Source organism: Hyla sarda, unplaced genomic scaffold, assembly GCF_029499605.1.
Source record: "Hyla sarda isolate aHylSar1 unplaced genomic scaffold, aHylSar1.hap1 scaffold_197, whole genome shotgun sequence".
Classification (NCBI taxonomy): domain Eukaryota; kingdom Metazoa; phylum Chordata; class Amphibia; order Anura; family Hylidae; genus Hyla; species Hyla sarda.
The window spans coordinates 42,763-61,188 of NW_026608627.1; the positions used below are offsets into that span (position 1 = coordinate 42,763).

Here is an 18,426-nt window from a genome sequence, read left to right on the forward strand (position 1 = left end):
GTTTGGTGATGTCGTCTATTATGGCCTTCATAGAAGCAACAGGAGATTGTTGCATCCATCTAGAACCCTCAGAACTACAGTGCTATGATGTCACTCACTTCCACAGGCCTTGCAGAGTGTAAACAACAACAACCCAGCTTTGTCGTGTATGTAACCATAGGGATTGTGATGTCACCTAGAACCTTCACAGCAGCGACAGCTTTATGAGGAGCATCAGCACTGCTCTGCCTGAGCAGAACCATCACCGCCATAGGTTGTCAAATAACCCGGATTTAACCCACACAGGTAAGTCCAATGGGGTGCAGGCATGTCCTCTATGCTTACAGCTTCCCGTGGGTGTTGGTTTGATACCGTTTGGGGACAGCCAAGGAGGCATCTGCAGGCAACAAAGGTAGGTGTGTGCTTGTGTGTGTGTTTCCTATGCAGATCCTAAGCCCAGTGTCACATGCAAGTAGGAGGAGTAAGAAGGGTTCCTGGCAAATCCGGGTTATGGATTGCATTTAAAAAGGCCCCGTGGGAGTGCAATGGGCCCCTGTCTTGCTGCTTAGCAATAATGGTATGGGTTTAGGTTCTGCTGTGTGTACTGGTGGTTGACTGCCCCCCAGCCCAGAGTGTGCATGGAAAATTGTCTGGCAGCCTCCCTGACAGCAAGCAGTGATAGTGCCCATGAAGGGGACCTTGTTGGGCCCGCCCCTTTCACGGTTATCGCTTCTCGGCCTTTTGGCTAAGATCAAGTGTAGTATCTGTTCTTATCAGTTTAATATCTGATACGTCCCCTATCTGGGGACCATATATTAAATGGATTTTTGAGAACGGGGGCCGATTTCGAAGCTTGCTTCCGTCGCCCTATGCATTGACCCGATATGGCAGTATCTTCGGGTACAGTGCACCACCCCCTTACAGGGTTAAAAAGAAAGATTCCTACTTTCATTGCTACCTGCTTGCTGGCTAGCCAGCTAGCCAGCCCTGTGGGCCTTGCTGCTGCTGCTGCTGCTGCAGCCAAAAAACAAAAGGTGGTGCTGCTGCTGCTTCTGCTGCTTCTGCTTGTGTCTGGCCGCTGTTGGAGCGTCCAGGCACAGGACTTCTGCTGCTGCTGACTAAATGGCCTCCTTAATTGGATCATTTGAGTAGCCAGCACACCTGTGCAGGTAGGGCATGACATGATAGGCAGCTGCCTTGATAGCGGGTGGGTGCTGAATGTTCCTAATTGACAAAATAAGATTAATGCTTATGAAGAAATATAAAATCTCATCCCTTCCCCAATATCGCGCCACACCCCTACCCCTTAATTCCCTGGTTGAACTTGATGGACATATGTCTTTTTTCGACCGTACTAACTATGTAACTATGTAACATAACATGGGGGGGTCTCCTGGCTGTTCACACAGGTGTGTCATTGCTGTACATTGACCATGCATTGCTTCTGTGGTATTGCAAAGGCAAAGACAAATGCTTCCAGCCATCCATTGCACTAATGGATTGGTCATCAGCTGGCTGTCTATGTCCCGCATCAATATAGACCAAAGTACAGAGGGTTAGGCTATGCTATAGTGCACCTACCTGATGCATCAGAAGGTGCGAGGCCCTTGCTAAATTCTGTGCACAGACTTTGAGATCTATGCTTTAGACTGTATCTAAACCTGCTCCAACATGGACTGACATTCTGGCCTACTTTCAGCCGATGCGACTTGTCTGTCGCTGAACAGTCGCTTTTTATGTATTCAGCACCTATGTATAATGTTGTAAAAATGCTCTAGAAGCTAAAGTCGCAGAAATGTCACACATATTTGGCCTGCAACTTTCTGTGCGACAAATTCAGACAGGAAAAATCAGTATAAATCCTTAGAAAATTATCCCCCAGTGTCTCCATCTGCTGGCGGTATTGAATAAGCATTGCTGCACTGATGGGGTATGCATTAGACGAAAAAAAAGAAGAAAAAGAAGAATAATACGCCCAGAAAAGAGGCGAAAAGGAGAAAAACGTAAAAAAACGTGAAAAAAAAGTAAGAGGAAGAGAAGGGAAAAAAAGGTGGAAATGGGTTTAAAAGTGATTTCGGCGGAGAAATATATATATATATATATATATATATATATATATATATATATACGCGCACACACACACATATATATAAACGTATTCTCCGTTGAGATATTGCAGCCGCTGCTGTGTCCAGGCCCAGGAGCCTTAGCACTGTGCTGTGATGTCACTCAATACCACTGACATCACTAGGTGTAAACAACATCTCTCCTTTGCTGTGTATGTGACTATGGAGCTGTTTGGTGATGTCGTCTATTATGGCCTTCATAGAAGCAACAGGAGATTGTTGCATCCATCTAGAACCCTCAGAACTACAGTGCTATGATGTCACTCACTTCCACAGGCCTTGCAGAGTGTAAACAACAACAACCCAGCTTTGTCGTGTATGTAACCATAGGGATTGTGATGTCACCTAGAACCTTCACAGCAGCGACAGCTTTATGAGGAGCATCAGCACTGCTCTGCCTGAGCAGAACCATCACCGCCATAGGTTGTCAAATAACCCGGATTTAACCCACACAGGTAAGTCCAATGGGGTGCAGGCATGTCCTCTATGCTTACAGCTTCCCGTGGGTGTTGGTTTGATACCGTTTGGGGACAGCCAAGGAGGCATCTGCAGGCAACAAAGGTAGGTGTGTGCTTGTGTGTGTGTTTCCTATGCAGATCCTAAGCCCAGTGTCACATGCAAGTAGGAGGAGTAAGAAGGGTTCCTGGCAAATCCGGGTTATGGATTGCATTTAAAAAGGCCCCGTGGGAGTGCAATGGGCCCCTGTCTTGCTGCTTAGCAATAATGGTATGGGTTTAGGTTCTGCTGTGTGTACTGGTGGTTGACTGCCCCCCAGCCCAGAGTGTGCATGGAAAATTGTCTGGCAGCCTCCCTGACAGCAAGCAGTGATAGTGCCCATGAAGGGGACCTTGTTGGGCCCGCCCCTTTCACGGTTATCGCTTCTCGGCCTTTTGGCTAAGATCAAGTGTAGTATCTGTTCTTATCAGTTTAATATCTGATACGTCCCCTATCTGGGGACCATATATTAAATGGATTTTTGAGAACGGGGGCCGATTTCGAAGCTTGCTTCCGTCGCCCTATGCATTGACCCGATATGGCAGTATCTTCGGGTACAGTGCACCACCCCCTTACAGGGTTAAAAAGAAAGATTCCTACTTTCATTGCTACCTGCTTGCTGGCTAGCCAGCTAGCCAGCCCTGTGGGCCTTGCTGCTGCTGCTGCTGCTGCTGCAGCCAAAAAACAAAAGGTGGTGCTGCTGCTGCTTCTGCTGCTTCTGCTTGTGTCTGGCCGCTGTTGGAGCGTCCAGGCACAGGACTTCTGCTGCTGCTGACTAAATGGCCTCCTTAATTGGATCATTTGAGTAGCCAGCACACCTGTGCAGGTAGGGCATGACATGATAGGCAGCTGCCTTGATAGCGGGTGGGTGCTGAATGTTCCTAATTGACAAAATAAGATTAATGCTTATGAAGAAATATAAAATCTCATCCCTTCCCCAATATCGCGCCACACCCCTACCCCTTAATTCCCTGGTTGAACTTGATGGACATATGTCTTTTTTCGACCGTACTAACTATGTAACTATGTAACATAACATGGGGGGGTCTCCTGGCTGTTCACACAGGTGTGTCATTGCTGTACATTGACCATGCATTGCTTCTGTGGTATTGCAAAGGCAAAGACAAATGCTTCCAGCCATCCATTGCACTAATGGATTGGTCATCAGCTGGCTGTCTATGTCCCGCATCAATATAGACCAAAGTACAGAGGGTTAGGCTATGCTATAGTGCACCTACCTGATGCATCAGAAGGTGCGAGGCCCTTGCTAAATTCTGTGCACAGACTTTGAGATCTATGCTTTAGACTGTATCTAAACCTGCTCCAACATGGACTGACATTCTGGCCTACTTTCAGCCGATGCGACTTGTCTGTCGCTGAACAGTCGCTTTTTATGTATTCAGCACCTATGTATAATGTTGTAAAAATGCTCTAGAAGCTAAAGTCGCAGAAATGTCACACATATTTGGCCTGCAACTTTCTGTGCGACAAATTCAGACAGGAAAAATCAGTATAAATCCTTAGAAAATTATCCCCCAGTGTCTCCATCTGCTGGCGGTATTGAATAAGCATTGCTGCACTGATGGGGTATGCATTAGACGAAAAAAAAGAAGAAAAAGAAGAATAATACGCCCAGAAAAGAGGCGAAAAGGAGAAAAACGTAAAAAAACGTGAAAAAAAAGTAAGAGGAAGAGAAGGGAAAAAAAGGTGGAAATGGGTTTAAAAGTGATTTCGGCGGAGAAATATATATATATATATATATATATATATATATATATATACGCGCACACACACACATATATATAAACGTATTCTCCGTTGAGATATTGCAGCCGCTGCTGTGTCCAGGCCCAGGAGCCTTAGCACTGTGCTGTGATGTCACTCAATACCACTGACATCACTAGGTGTAAACAACATCTCTCCTTTGCTGTGTATGTGACTATGGAGCTGTTTGGTGATGTCGTCTATTATGGCCTTCATAGAAGCAACAGGAGATTGTTGCATCCATCTAGAACCCTCAGAACTACAGTGCTATGATGTCACTCACTTCCACAGGCCTTGCAGAGTGTAAACAACAACAACCCAGCTTTGTCGTGTATGTAACCATAGGGATTGTGATGTCACCTAGAACCTTCACAGCAGCGACAGCTTTATGAGGAGCATCAGCACTGCTCTGCCTGAGCAGAACCATCACCGCCATAGGTTGTCAAATAACCCGGATTTAACCCACACAGGTAAGTCCAATGGGGTGCAGGCATGTCCTCTATGCTTACAGCTTCCCGTGGGTGTTGGTTTGATACCGTTTGGGGACAGCCAAGGAGGCATCTGCAGGCAACAAAGGTAGGTGTGTGCTTGTGTGTGTGTTTCCTATGCAGATCCTAAGCCCAGTGTCACATGCAAGTAGGAGGAGTAAGAAGGGTTCCTGGCAAATCCGGGTTATGGATTGCATTTAAAAAGGCCCCGTGGGAGTGCAATGGGCCCCTGTCTTGCTGCTTAGCAATAATGGTATGGGTTTAGGTTCTGCTGTGTGTACTGGTGGTTGACTGCCCCCCAGCCCAGAGTGTGCATGGAAAATTGTCTGGCAGCCTCCCTGACAGCAAGCAGTGATAGTGCCCATGAAGGGGACCTTGTTGGGCCCGCCCCTTTCACGGTTATCGCTTCTCGGCCTTTTGGCTAAGATCAAGTGTAGTATCTGTTCTTATCAGTTTAATATCTGATACGTCCCCTATCTGGGGACCATATATTAAATGGATTTTTGAGAACGGGGGCCGATTTCGAAGCTTGCTTCCGTCGCCCTATGCATTGACCCGATATGGCAGTATCTTCGGGTACAGTGCACCACCCCCTTACAGGGTTAAAAAGAAAGATTCCTACTTTCATTGCTACCTGCTTGCTGGCTAGCCAGCTAGCCAGCCCTGTGGGCCTTGCTGCTGCTGCTGCTGCTGCTGCTGCAGCCAAAAAACAAAAGGTGGTGCTGCTGCTGCTTCTGCTGCTTCTGCTTGTGTCTGGCCGCTGTTGGAGCGTCCAGGCACAGGACTTCTGCTGCTGCTGACTAAATGGCCTCCTTAATTGGATCATTTGAGTAGCCAGCACACCTGTGCAGGTAGGGCATGACATGATAGGCAGCTGCCTTGATAGCGGGTGGGTGCTGAATGTTCCTAATTGACAAAATAAGATTAATGCTTATGAAGAAATATAAAATCTCATCCCTTCCCCAATATCGCGCCACACCCCTACCCCTTAATTCCCTGGTTGAACTTGATGGACATATGTCTTTTTTCGACCGTACTAACTATGTAACTATGTAACATAACATGGGGGGGTCTCCTGGCTGTTCACACAGGTGTGTCATTGCTGTACATTGACCATGCATTGCTTCTGTGGTATTGCAAAGGCAAAGACAAATGCTTCCAGCCATCCATTGCACTAATGGATTGGTCATCAGCTGGCTGTCTATGTCCCGCATCAATATAGACCAAAGTACAGAGGGTTAGGCTATGCTATAGTGCACCTACCTGATGCATCAGAAGGTGCGAGGCCCTTGCTAAATTCTGTGCACAGACTTTGAGATCTATGCTTTAGACTGTATCTAAACCTGCTCCAACATGGACTGACATTCTGGCCTACTTTCAGCCGATGCGACTTGTCTGTCGCTGAACAGTCGCTTTTTATGTATTCAGCACCTATGTATAATGTTGTAAAAATGCTCTAGAAGCTAAAGTCGCAGAAATGTCACACATATTTGGCCTGCAACTTTCTGTGCGACAAATTCAGACAGGAAAAATCAGTATAAATCCTTAGAAAATTATCCCCCAGTGTCTCCATCTGCTGGCGGTATTGAATAAGCATTGCTGCACTGATGGGGTATGCATTAGACGAAAAAAAAGAAGAAAAAGAAGAATAATACGCCCAGAAAAGAGGCGAAAAGGAGAAAAACGTAAAAAAACGTGAAAAAAAAGTAAGAGGAAGAGAAGGGAAAAAAAGGTGGAAATGGGTTTAAAAGTGATTTCGGCGGAGAAATATATATATATATATATATATATATATATATATATATATATATACGCGCACACACACACATATATATAAACGTATTCTCCGTTGAGATATTGCAGCCGCTGCTGTGTCCAGGCCCAGGAGCCTTAGCACTGTGCTGTGATGTCACTCAATACCACTGACATCACTAGGTGTAAACAACATCTCTCCTTTGCTGTGTATGTGACTATGGAGCTGTTTGGTGATGTCGTCTATTATGGCCTTCATAGAAGCAACAGGAGATTGTTGCATCCATCTAGAACCCTCAGAACTACAGTGCTATGATGTCACTCACTTCCACAGGCCTTGCAGAGTGTAAACAACAACAACCCAGCTTTGTCGTGTATGTAACCATAGGGATTGTGATGTCACCTAGAACCTTCACAGCAGCGACAGCTTTATGAGGAGCATCAGCACTGCTCTGCCTGAGCAGAACCATCACCGCCATAGGTTGTCAAATAACCCGGATTTAACCCACACAGGTAAGTCCAATGGGGTGCAGGCATGTCCTCTATGCTTACAGCTTCCCGTGGGTGTTGGTTTGATACCGTTTGGGGACAGCCAAGGAGGCATCTGCAGGCAACAAAGGTAGGTGTGTGCTTGTGTGTGTGTTTCCTATGCAGATCCTAAGCCCAGTGTCACATGCAAGTAGGAGGAGTAAGAAGGGTTCCTGGCAAATCCGGGTTATGGATTGCATTTAAAAAGGCCCCGTGGGAGTGCAATGGGCCCCTGTCTTGCTGCTTAGCAATAATGGTATGGGTTTAGGTTCTGCTGTGTGTACTGGTGGTTGACTGCCCCCCAGCCCAGAGTGTGCATGGAAAATTGTCTGGCAGCCTCCCTGACAGCAAGCAGTGATAGTGCCCATGAAGGGGACCTTGTTGGGCCCGCCCCTTTCACGGTTATCGCTTCTCGGCCTTTTGGCTAAGATCAAGTGTAGTATCTGTTCTTATCAGTTTAATATCTGATACGTCCCCTATCTGGGGACCATATATTAAATGGATTTTTGAGAACGGGGGCCGATTTCGAAGCTTGCTTCCGTCGCCCTATGCATTGACCCGATATGGCAGTATCTTCGGGTACAGTGCACCACCCCCTTACAGGGTTAAAAAGAAAGATTCCTACTTTCATTGCTACCTGCTTGCTGGCTAGCCAGCTAGCCAGCCCTGTGGGCCTTGCTGCTGCTGCTGCTGCTGCTGCAGCCAAAAAACAAAAGGTGGTGCTGCTGCTGCTTCTGCTGCTTCTGCTTGTGTCTGGCCGCTGTTGGAGCGTCCAGGCACAGGACTTCTGCTGCTGCTGACTAAATGGCCTCCTTAATTGGATCATTTGAGTAGCCAGCACACCTGTGCAGGTAGGGCATGACATGATAGGCAGCTGCCTTGATAGCGGGTGGGTGCTGAATGTTCCTAATTGACAAAATAAGATTAATGCTTATGAAGAAATATAAAATCTCATCCCTTCCCCAATATCGCGCCACACCCCTACCCCTTAATTCCCTGGTTGAACTTGATGGACATATGTCTTTTTTCGACCGTACTAACTATGTAACTATGTAACATAACATGGGGGGGTCTCCTGGCTGTTCACACAGGTGTGTCATTGCTGTACATTGACCATGCATTGCTTCTGTGGTATTGCAAAGGCAAAGACAAATGCTTCCAGCCATCCATTGCACTAATGGATTGGTCATCAGCTGGCTGTCTATGTCCCGCATCAATATAGACCAAAGTACAGAGGGTTAGGCTATGCTATAGTGCACCTACCTGATGCATCAGAAGGTGCGAGGCCCTTGCTAAATTCTGTGCACAGACTTTGAGATCTATGCTTTAGACTGTATCTAAACCTGCTCCAACATGGACTGACATTCTGGCCTACTTTCAGCCGATGCGACTTGTCTGTCGCTGAACAGTCGCTTTTTATGTATTCAGCACCTATGTATAATGTTGTAAAAATGCTCTAGAAGCTAAAGTCGCAGAAATGTCACACATATTTGGCCTGCAACTTTCTGTGCGACAAATTCAGACAGGAAAAATCAGTATAAATCCTTAGAAAATTATCCCCCAGTGTCTCCATCTGCTGGCGGTATTGAATAAGCATTGCTGCACTGATGGGGTATGCATTAGACGAAAAAAAAGAAGAAAAAGAAGAATAATACGCCCAGAAAAGAGGCGAAAAGGAGAAAAACGTAAAAAAACGTGAAAAAAAAGTAAGAGGAAGAGAAGGGAAAAAAAGGTGGAAATGGGTTTAAAAGTGATTTCGGCGGAGAAATATATATATATATATATATATATATATATATATATATATATACGCGCACACACACACATATATATAAACGTATTCTCCGTTGAGATATTGCAGCCGCTGCTGTGTCCAGGCCCAGGAGCCTTAGCACTGTGCTGTGATGTCACTCAATACCACTGACATCACTAGGTGTAAACAACATCTCTCCTTTGCTGTGTATGTGACTATGGAGCTGTTTGGTGATGTCGTCTATTATGGCCTTCATAGAAGCAACAGGAGATTGTTGCATCCATCTAGAACCCTCAGAACTACAGTGCTATGATGTCACTCACTTCCACAGGCCTTGCAGAGTGTAAACAACAACAACCCAGCTTTGTCGTGTATGTAACCATAGGGATTGTGATGTCACCTAGAACCTTCACAGCAGCGACAGCTTTATGAGGAGCATCAGCACTGCTCTGCCTGAGCAGAACCATCACCGCCATAGGTTGTCAAATAACCCGGATTTAACCCACACAGGTAAGTCCAATGGGGTGCAGGCATGTCCTCTATGCTTACAGCTTCCCGTGGGTGTTGGTTTGATACCGTTTGGGGACAGCCAAGGAGGCATCTGCAGGCAACAAAGGTAGGTGTGTGCTTGTGTGTGTGTTTCCTATGCAGATCCTAAGCCCAGTGTCACATGCAAGTAGGAGGAGTAAGAAGGGTTCCTGGCAAATCCGGGTTATGGATTGCATTTAAAAAGGCCCCGTGGGAGTGCAATGGGCCCCTGTCTTGCTGCTTAGCAATAATGGTATGGGTTTAGGTTCTGCTGTGTGTACTGGTGGTTGACTGCCCCCCAGCCCAGAGTGTGCATGGAAAATTGTCTGGCAGCCTCCCTGACAGCAAGCAGTGATAGTGCCCATGAAGGGGACCTTGTTGGGCCCGCCCCTTTCACGGTTATCGCTTCTCGGCCTTTTGGCTAAGATCAAGTGTAGTATCTGTTCTTATCAGTTTAATATCTGATACGTCCCCTATCTGGGGACCATATATTAAATGGATTTTTGAGAACGGGGGCCGATTTCGAAGCTTGCTTCCGTCGCCCTATGCATTGACCCGATATGGCAGTATCTTCGGGTACAGTGCACCACCCCCTTACAGGGTTAAAAAGAAAGATTCCTACTTTCATTGCTACCTGCTTGCTGGCTAGCCAGCTAGCCAGCCCTGTGGGCCTTGCTGCTGCTGCTGCTGCTGCTGCAGCCAAAAAACAAAAGGTGGTGCTGCTGTTGCTTCTGCTGCTTCTGCTTGTGTCTGGCCGCTGTTGGAGCGTCCAGGCACAGGACTTCTGCTGCTGCTGACTAAATGGCCTCCTTAATTGGATCATTTGAGTAGCCAGCACACCTGTGCAGGTAGGGCATGACATGATAGGCAGCTGCCTTGATAGCGGGTGGGTGCTGAATGTTCCTAATTGACAAAATAAGATTAATGCTTATGAAGAAATATAAAATCTCATCCCTTCCCCAATATCGCGCCACACCCCTACCCCTTAATTCCCTGGTTGAACTTGATGGACATATGTCTTTTTTCGACCGTACTAACTATGTAACTATGTAACATAACATGGGGGGGTCTCCTGGCTGTTCACACAGGTGTGTCATTGCTGTACATTGACCATGCATTGCTTCTGTGGTATTGCAAAGGCAAAGACAAATGCTTCCAGCCATCCATTGCACTAATGGATTGGTCATCAGCTGGCTGTCTATGTCCCGCATCAATATAGACCAAAGTACAGAGGGTTAGGCTATGCTATAGTGCACCTACCTGATGCATCAGAAGGTGCGAGGCCCTTGCTAAATTCTGTGCACAGACTTTGAGATCTATGCTTTAGACTGTATCTAAACCTGCTCCAACATGGACTGACATTCTGGCCTACTTTCAGCCGATGCGACTTGTCTGTCGCTGAACAGTCGCTTTTTATGTATTCAGCACCTATGTATAATGTTGTAAAAATGCTCTAGAAGCTAAAGTCGCAGAAATGTCACACATATTTGGCCTGCAACTTTCTGTGCGACAAATTCAGACAGGAAAAATCAGTATAAATCCTTAGAAAATTATCCCCCAGTGTCTCCATCTGCTGGCGGTATTGAATAAGCATTGCTGCACTGATGGGGTATGCATTAGACGAAAAAAAAGAAGAAAAAGAAGAATAATACGCCCAGAAAAGAGGCGAAAAGGAGAAAAACGTAAAAAAACGTGAAAAAAAAGTAAGAGGAAGAGAAGGGAAAAAAAGGTGGAAATGGGTTTAAAAGTGATTTCGGCGGAGAAATATATATATATATATATATATATATATATATATATATATATATACGCGCACACACACACATATATATAAACGTATTCTCCGTTGAGATATTGCAGCCGCTGCTGTGTCCAGGCCCAGGAGCCTTAGCACTGTGCTGTGATGTCACTCAATACCACTGACATCACTAGGTGTAAACAACATCTCTCCTTTGCTGTGTATGTGACTATGGAGCTGTTTGGTGATGTCGTCTATTATGGCCTTCATAGAAGCAACAGGAGATTGTTGCATCCATCTAGAACCCTCAGAACTACAGTGCTATGATGTCACTCACTTCCACAGGCCTTGCAGAGTGTAAACAACAACAACCCAGCTTTGTCGTGTATGTAACCATAGGGATTGTGATGTCACCTAGAACCTTCACAGCAGCGACAGCTTTATGAGGAGCATCAGCACTGCTCTGCCTGAGCAGAACCATCACCGCCATAGGTTGTCAAATAACCCGGATTTAACCCACACAGGTAAGTCCAATGGGGTGCAGGCATGTCCTCTATGCTTACAGCTTCCCGTGGGTGTTGGTTTGATACCGTTTGGGGACAGCCAAGGAGGCATCTGCAGGCAACAAAGGTAGGTGTGTGCTTGTGTGTGTGTTTCCTATGCAGATCCTAAGCCCAGTGTCACATGCAAGTAGGAGGAGTAAGAAGGGTTCCTGGCAAATCCGGGTTATGGATTGCATTTAAAAAGGCCCCGTGGGAGTGCAATGGGCCCCTGTCTTGCTGCTTAGCAATAATGGTATGGGTTTAGGTTCTGCTGTGTGTACTGGTGGTTGACTGCCCCCCAGCCCAGAGTGTGCATGGAAAATTGTCTGGCAGCCTCCCTGACAGCAAGCAGTGATAGTGCCCATGAAGGGGACCTTGTTGGGCCCGCCCCTTTCACGGTTATCGCTTCTCGGCCTTTTGGCTAAGATCAAGTGTAGTATCTGTTCTTATCAGTTTAATATCTGATACGTCCCCTATCTGGGGACCATATATTAAATGGATTTTTGAGAACGGGGGCCGATTTCGAAGCTTGCTTCCGTCGCCCTATGCATTGACCCGATATGGCAGTATCTTCGGGTACAGTGCACCACCCCCTTACAGGGTTAAAAAGAAAGATTCCTACTTTCATTGCTACCTGCTTGCTGGCTAGCCAGCTAGCCAGCCCTGTGGGCCTTGCTGCTGCTGCTGCTGCTGCAGCCAAAAAACAAAAGGTGGTGCTGCTGCTGCTTCTGCTGCTTCTGCTTGTGTCTGGCCGCTGTTGGAGCGTCCAGGCACAGGACTTCTGCTGCTGCTGACTAAATGGCCTCCTTAATTGGATCATTTGAGTAGCCAGCACACCTGTGCAGGTAGGGCATGACATGATAGGCAGCTGCCTTGATAGCGGGTGGGTGCTGAATGTTCCTAATTGACAAAATAAGATTAATGCTTATGAAGAAATATAAAATCTCATCCCTTCCCCAATATCGCGCCACACCCCTACCCCTTAATTCCCTGGTTGAACTTGATGGACATATGTCTTTTTTCGACCGTACTAACTATGTAACTATGTAACATAACATGGGGGGGTCTCCTGGCTGTTCACACAGGTGTGTCATTGCTGTACATTGACCATGCATTGCTTCTGTGGTATTGCAAAGGCAAAGACAAATGCTTCCAGCCATCCATTGCACTAATGGATTGGTCATCAGCTGGCTGTCTATGTCCCGCATCAATATAGACCAAAGTACAGAGGGTTAGGCTATGCTATAGTGCACCTACCTGATGCATCAGAAGGTGCGAGGCCCTTGCTAAATTCTGTGCACAGACTTTGAGATCTATGCTTTAGACTGTATCTAAACCTGCTCCAACATGGACTGACATTCTGGCCTACTTTCAGCCGATGCGACTTGTCTGTCGCTGAACAGTCGCTTTTTATGTATTCAGCACCTATGTATAATGTTGTAAAAATGCTCTAGAAGCTAAAGTCGCAGAAATGTCACACATATTTGGCCTGCAACTTTCTGTGCGACAAATTCAGACAGGAAAAATCAGTATAAATCCTTAGAAAATTATCCCCCAGTGTCTCCATCTGCTGGCGGTATTGAATAAGCATTGCTGCACTGATGGGGTATGCATTAGACGAAAAAAAAGAAGAAAAAGAAGAATAATACGCCCAGAAAAGAGGCGAAAAGGAGAAAAACGTAAAAAAACGTGAAAAAAAAGTAAGAGGAAGAGAAGGGAAAAAAAGGTGGAAATGGGTTTAAAAGTGATTTCGGCGGAGAAATATATATATATATATATATATATATATATATATATATATATATATACGCGCACACACACACATATATATAAACGTATTCTCCGTTGAGATATTGCAGCCGCTGCTGTGTCCAGGCCCAGGAGCCTTAGCACTGTGCTGTGATGTCACTCAATACCACTGACATCACTAGGTGTAAACAACATCTCTCCTTTGCTGTGTATGTGACTATGGAGCTGTTTGGTGATGTCGTCTATTATGGCCTTCATAGAAGCAACAGGAGATTGTTGCATCCATCTAGAACCCTCAGAACTACAGTGCTATGATGTCACTCACTTCCACAGGCCTTGCAGAGTGTAAACAACAACAACCCAGCTTTGTCGTGTATGTAACCATAGGGATTGTGATGTCACCTAGAACCTTCACAGCAGCGACAGCTTTATGAGGAGCATCAGCACTGCTCTGCCTGAGCAGAACCATCACCGCCATAGGTTGTCAAATAACCCGGATTTAACCCACACAGGTAAGTCCAATGGGGTGCAGGCATGTCCTCTATGCTTACAGCTTCCCGTGGGTGTTGGTTTGATACCGTTTGGGGACAGCCAAGGAGGCATCTGCAGGCAACAAAGGTAGGTGTGTGCTTGTGTGTGTGTTTCCTATGCAGATCCTAAGCCCAGTGTCACATGCAAGTAGGAGGAGTAAGAAGGGTTCCTGGCAAATCCGGGTTATGGATTGCATTTAAAAAGGCCCCGTGGGAGTGCAATGGGCCCCTGTCTTGCTGCTTAGCAATAATGGTATGGGTTTAGGTTCTGCTGTGTGTACTGGTGGTTGACTGCCCCCCAGCCCAGAGTGTGCATGGAAAATTGTCTGGCAGCCTCCCTGACAGCAAGCAGTGATAGTGCCCATGAAGGGGACCTTGTTGGGCCCGCCCCTTTCACGGTTATCGCTTCTCGGCCTTTTGGCTAAGATCAAGTGTAGTATCTGTTCTTATCAGTTTAATATCTGATACGTCCCCTATCTGGGGACCATATATTAAATGGATTTTTGAGAACGGGGGCCGATTTCGAAGCTTGCTTCCGTCGCCCTATGCATTGACCCGATATGGCAGTATCTTCGGGTACAGTGCACCACCCCCTTACAGGGTTAAAAAGAAAGATTCCTACTTTCATTGCTACCTGCTTGCTGGCTAGCCAGCTAGCCAGCCCTGTGGGCCTTGCTGCTGCTGCTGCTGCTGCTGCAGCCAAAAAACAAAAGGTGGTGCTGCTGCTGCTTCTGCTGCTTCTGCTTGTGTCTGGCCGCTGTTGGAGCGTCCAGGCACAGGACTTCTGCTGCTGCTGACTAAATGGCCTCCTTAATTGGATCATTTGAGTAGCCAGCACACCTGTGCAGGTAGGGCATGACATGATAGGCAGCTGCCTTGATAGCGGGTGGGTGCTGAATGTTCCTAATTGACAAAATAAGATTAATGCTTATGAAGAAATATAAAATCTCATCCCTTCCCCAATATCGCGCCACACCCCTACCCCTTAATTCCCTGGTTGAACTTGATGGACATATGTCTTTTTTCGACCGTACTAACTATGTAACTATGTAACATAACATGGGGGGGTCTCCTGGCTGTTCACACAGGTGTGTCATTGCTGTACATTGACCATGCATTGCTTCTGTGGTATTGCAAAGGCAAAGACAAATGCTTCCAGCCATCCATTGCACTAATGGATTGGTCATCAGCTGGCTGTCTATGTCCCGCATCAATATAGACCAAAGTACAGAGGGTTAGGCTATGCTATAGTGCACCTACCTGATGCATCAGAAGGTGCGAGGCCCTTGCTAAATTCTGTGCACAGACTTTGAGATCTATGCTTTAGACTGTATCTAAACCTGCTCCAACATGGACTGACATTCTGGCCTACTTTCAGCCGATGCGACTTGTCTGTCGCTGAACAGTCGCTTTTTATGTATTCAGCACCTATGTATAATGTTGTAAAAATGCTCTAGAAGCTAAAGTCGCAGAAATGTCACACATATTTGGCCTGCAACTTTCTGTGCGACAAATTCAGACAGGAAAAATCAGTATAAATCCTTAGAAAATTATCCCCCAGTGTCTCCATCTGCTGGCGGTATTGAATAAGCATTGCTGCACTGATGGGGTATGCATTAGACGAAAAAAAAGAAGAAAAAGAAGAATAATACGCCCAGAAAAGAGGCGAAAAGGAGAAAAACGTAAAAAAACGTGAAAAAAAAGTAAGAGGAAGAGAAGGGAAAAAAAGGTGGAAATGGGTTTAAAAGTGATTTCGGCGGAGAAATATATATATATATATATATATATATATATATATATATATATATATATACGCGCACACACACACATATATATAAACGTATTCTCCGTTGAGATATTGCAGCCGCTGCTGTGTCCAGGCCCAGGAGCCTTAGCACTGTGCTGTGATGTCACTCAATACCACTGACATCACTAGGTGTAAACAACATCTCTCCTTTGCTGTGTATGTGACTATGGAGCTGTTTGGTGATGTCGTCTATTATGGCCTTCATAGAAGCAACAGGAGATTGTTGCATCCATCTAGAACCCTCAGAACTACAGTGCTATGATGTCACTCACTTCCACAGGCCTTGCAGAGTGTAAACAACAACAACCCAGCTTTGTCGTGTATGTAACCATAGGGATTGTGATGTCACCTAGAACCTTCACAGCAGCGACAGCTTTATGAGGAGCATCAGCACTGCTCTGCCTGAGCAGAACCATCACCGCCATAGGTTGTCAAATAACCCGGATTTAACCCACACAGGTAAGTCCAATGGGGTGCAGGCATGTCCTCTATGCTTACAGCTTCCCGTGGGTGTTGGTTTGATACCGTTTGGGGACAGCCAAGGAGGCATCTGCAGGCAACAAAGGTAGGTGTGTGCTTGTGTGTGTGTTTCCTATGCAGATCCTAAGCCCAGTGTCACATGCAAGTAGGAGGAGTAAGAAGGGTTCCTGGCAAATCCGGGTTATGGATTGCATTTAAAAAGGCCCCGTGGGAGTGCAATGGGCCCCTGTCTTGCTGCTTAGCAATAATGGTATGGGTTTAGGTTCTGCTGTGTGTACTGGTGGTTGACTGCCCCCCAGCCCAGAGTGTGCATGGAAAATTGTCTGGCAGCCTCCCTGACAGCAAGCAGTGATAGTGCCCATGAAGGGGACCTTGTTGGGCCCGCCCCTTTCACGGTTATCGCTTCTCGGCCTTTTGGCTAAGATCAAGTGTAGTATCTGTTCTTATCAGTTTAATATCTGATACGTCCCCTATCTGGGGACCATATATTAAATGGATTTTTGAGAACGGGGGCCGATTTCGAAGCTTGCTTCCGTCGCCCTATGCATTGACCCGATATGGCAGTATCTTCGGGTACAGTGCACCACCCCCTTACAGGGTTAAAAAGAAAGATTCCTACTTTCATTGCTACCTGCTTGCTGGCTAGCCAGCTAGCCAGCCCTGTGGGCCTTGCTGCTGCTGCTGCTGCTGCTGCAGCCAAAAAACAAAAGGTGGTGCTGCTGCTGCTTCTGCTGCTTCTGCTTGTGTCTGGCCGCTGTTGGAGCGTCCAGGCACAGGACTTCTGCTGCTGCTGACTAAATGGCCTCCTTAATTGGATCATTTGAGTAGCCAGCACACCTGTGCAGGTAGGGCATGACATGATAGGCAGCTGCCTTGATAGCGGGTGGGTGCTGAATGTTCCTAATTGACAAAATAAGATTAATGCTTATGAAGAAATATAAAATCTCATCCCTTCCCCAATATCGCGCCACACCCCTACCCCTTAATTCCCTGGTTGAACTTGATGGACATATGTCTTTTTTCGACCGTACTAACTATGTAACTATGTAACATAACATGGGGGGGTCTCCTGGCTGTTCACACAGGTGTGTCATTGCTGTACATTGACCATGCATTGCTTCTGTGGTATTGCAAAGGCAAAGACAAATGCTTCCAGCCATCCATTGCACTAATGGATTGGTCATCAGCTGGCTGTCTATGTCCCGCATCAATATAGACCAAAGTACAGAGGGTTAGGCTATGCTATAGTGCACCTACCTGATGCATCAGAAGGTGCGAGGACCTTGCTAAATTCTGTGCACAGACTTTGAGATCTATGCTTTAGACTGTATCTAAACCTGCTCCAACATGGACTGACATTCTGGCCTACTTTCAGCCGATGCGACTTGTCTGTCGCTGAACAGTCGCTTTTTATGTATTCAGCACCTATGTATAATGTTGTAAAAATGCTCTAGAAGCTAAAGTCGCAGAAATGTCACACATATTTGGCCTGCAACTTTCTGTGCGACAAATTCAGACAGGAAAAATCAGTATAAATCCTTAGAAAATTATCCCCCAGTGTCTCCATCTGCTGGCGGTATTGAATAAGCATTGCTGCACTGATGGGGTATGCATTAGACGAAAAAAAAGAAGAAAAAGAAGAATAATACGCCCAGAAAAGAGGCGAAAAGGAGAAAAACGTAAAAAAACGTGAAAAAAAAGTAAGAGGAAGAGAAGGGAAAAAAAGGTGGAAATGGGTTTAAAAGTGATTTCGGCGGAGAAATATATATATATATATATATATATATATATATATATATATATATACGCGCACACACACACATATATATAAACGTATTCTCCGTTGAGATATTGCAGCCGCTGCTGTGTCCAGGCCCAGGAGCCTTAGCACTGTGCTGTGATGTCACTCAATACCACTGACATCACTAGGTGTAAACAACATCTCTCCTTTGCTGTGTATGTGACTATGGAGCTGTTTGGTGATGTCGTCTATTATGGCCTTCATAGAAGCAACAGGAGATTGTTGCATCCATCTAGAACCCTCAGAACTACAGTGCTATGATGTCACTCACTTCCACAGGCCTTGCAGAGTGTAAACAACAACAACCCAGCTTTGTCGTGTATGTAACCATAGGGATTGTGATGTCACCTAGAACCTTCACAGCAG

At 46.0% G+C, this 18,426-nt stretch overlaps 8 non-coding genes across 8 annotated transcripts; all 8 read left to right on the forward strand.

The window, feature by feature from the left end:
• The first annotated feature begins 704 nt into the window (after nt 1–704).
• On the forward strand, nt 705–895 carry LOC130316993 (U2 spliceosomal RNA). Its single transcript, XR_008864191.1, has one exon. It is a non-coding gene; the product is annotated as a U2 spliceosomal RNA (small nuclear RNA).
• Nucleotides 896–2,979: 2,084 nt separating this feature from the next.
• On the forward strand, nt 2,980–3,170 carry LOC130317005 (U2 spliceosomal RNA). Its single transcript, XR_008864202.1, has one exon. It is a non-coding gene; the product is annotated as a U2 spliceosomal RNA (small nuclear RNA).
• Nucleotides 3,171–5,253: 2,083 nt separating this feature from the next.
• Nucleotides 5,254–5,444, forward strand: LOC130317011 (U2 spliceosomal RNA). The gene has a single exon (XR_008864203.1). It is a non-coding gene; the product is annotated as a U2 spliceosomal RNA (small nuclear RNA).
• Nucleotides 5,445–7,536: 2,092 nt separating this feature from the next.
• LOC130317012 (U2 spliceosomal RNA) lies at nt 7,537–7,727 on the forward strand. Its single transcript, XR_008864204.1, has one exon. It is a non-coding gene; the product is annotated as a U2 spliceosomal RNA (small nuclear RNA).
• Nucleotides 7,728–9,814: 2,087 nt separating this feature from the next.
• Nucleotides 9,815–10,005, forward strand: LOC130317013 (U2 spliceosomal RNA). The gene has a single exon (XR_008864205.1). It is a non-coding gene; the product is annotated as a U2 spliceosomal RNA (small nuclear RNA).
• A 2,089-nt stretch (nt 10,006–12,094) lies between these two features.
• On the forward strand, nt 12,095–12,285 carry LOC130317014 (U2 spliceosomal RNA). Its single transcript, XR_008864206.1, has one exon. It is a non-coding gene; the product is annotated as a U2 spliceosomal RNA (small nuclear RNA).
• A 2,088-nt stretch (nt 12,286–14,373) lies between these two features.
• Nucleotides 14,374–14,564, forward strand: LOC130317015 (U2 spliceosomal RNA). Its single transcript, XR_008864207.1, has one exon. It is a non-coding gene; the product is annotated as a U2 spliceosomal RNA (small nuclear RNA).
• Nucleotides 14,565–16,657: 2,093 nt separating this feature from the next.
• On the forward strand, nt 16,658–16,848 carry LOC130317017 (U2 spliceosomal RNA). Its single transcript, XR_008864209.1, has one exon. It is a non-coding gene; the product is annotated as a U2 spliceosomal RNA (small nuclear RNA).
• The last annotated feature ends 1,578 nt before the right edge of the window (nt 16,849–18,426 follow it).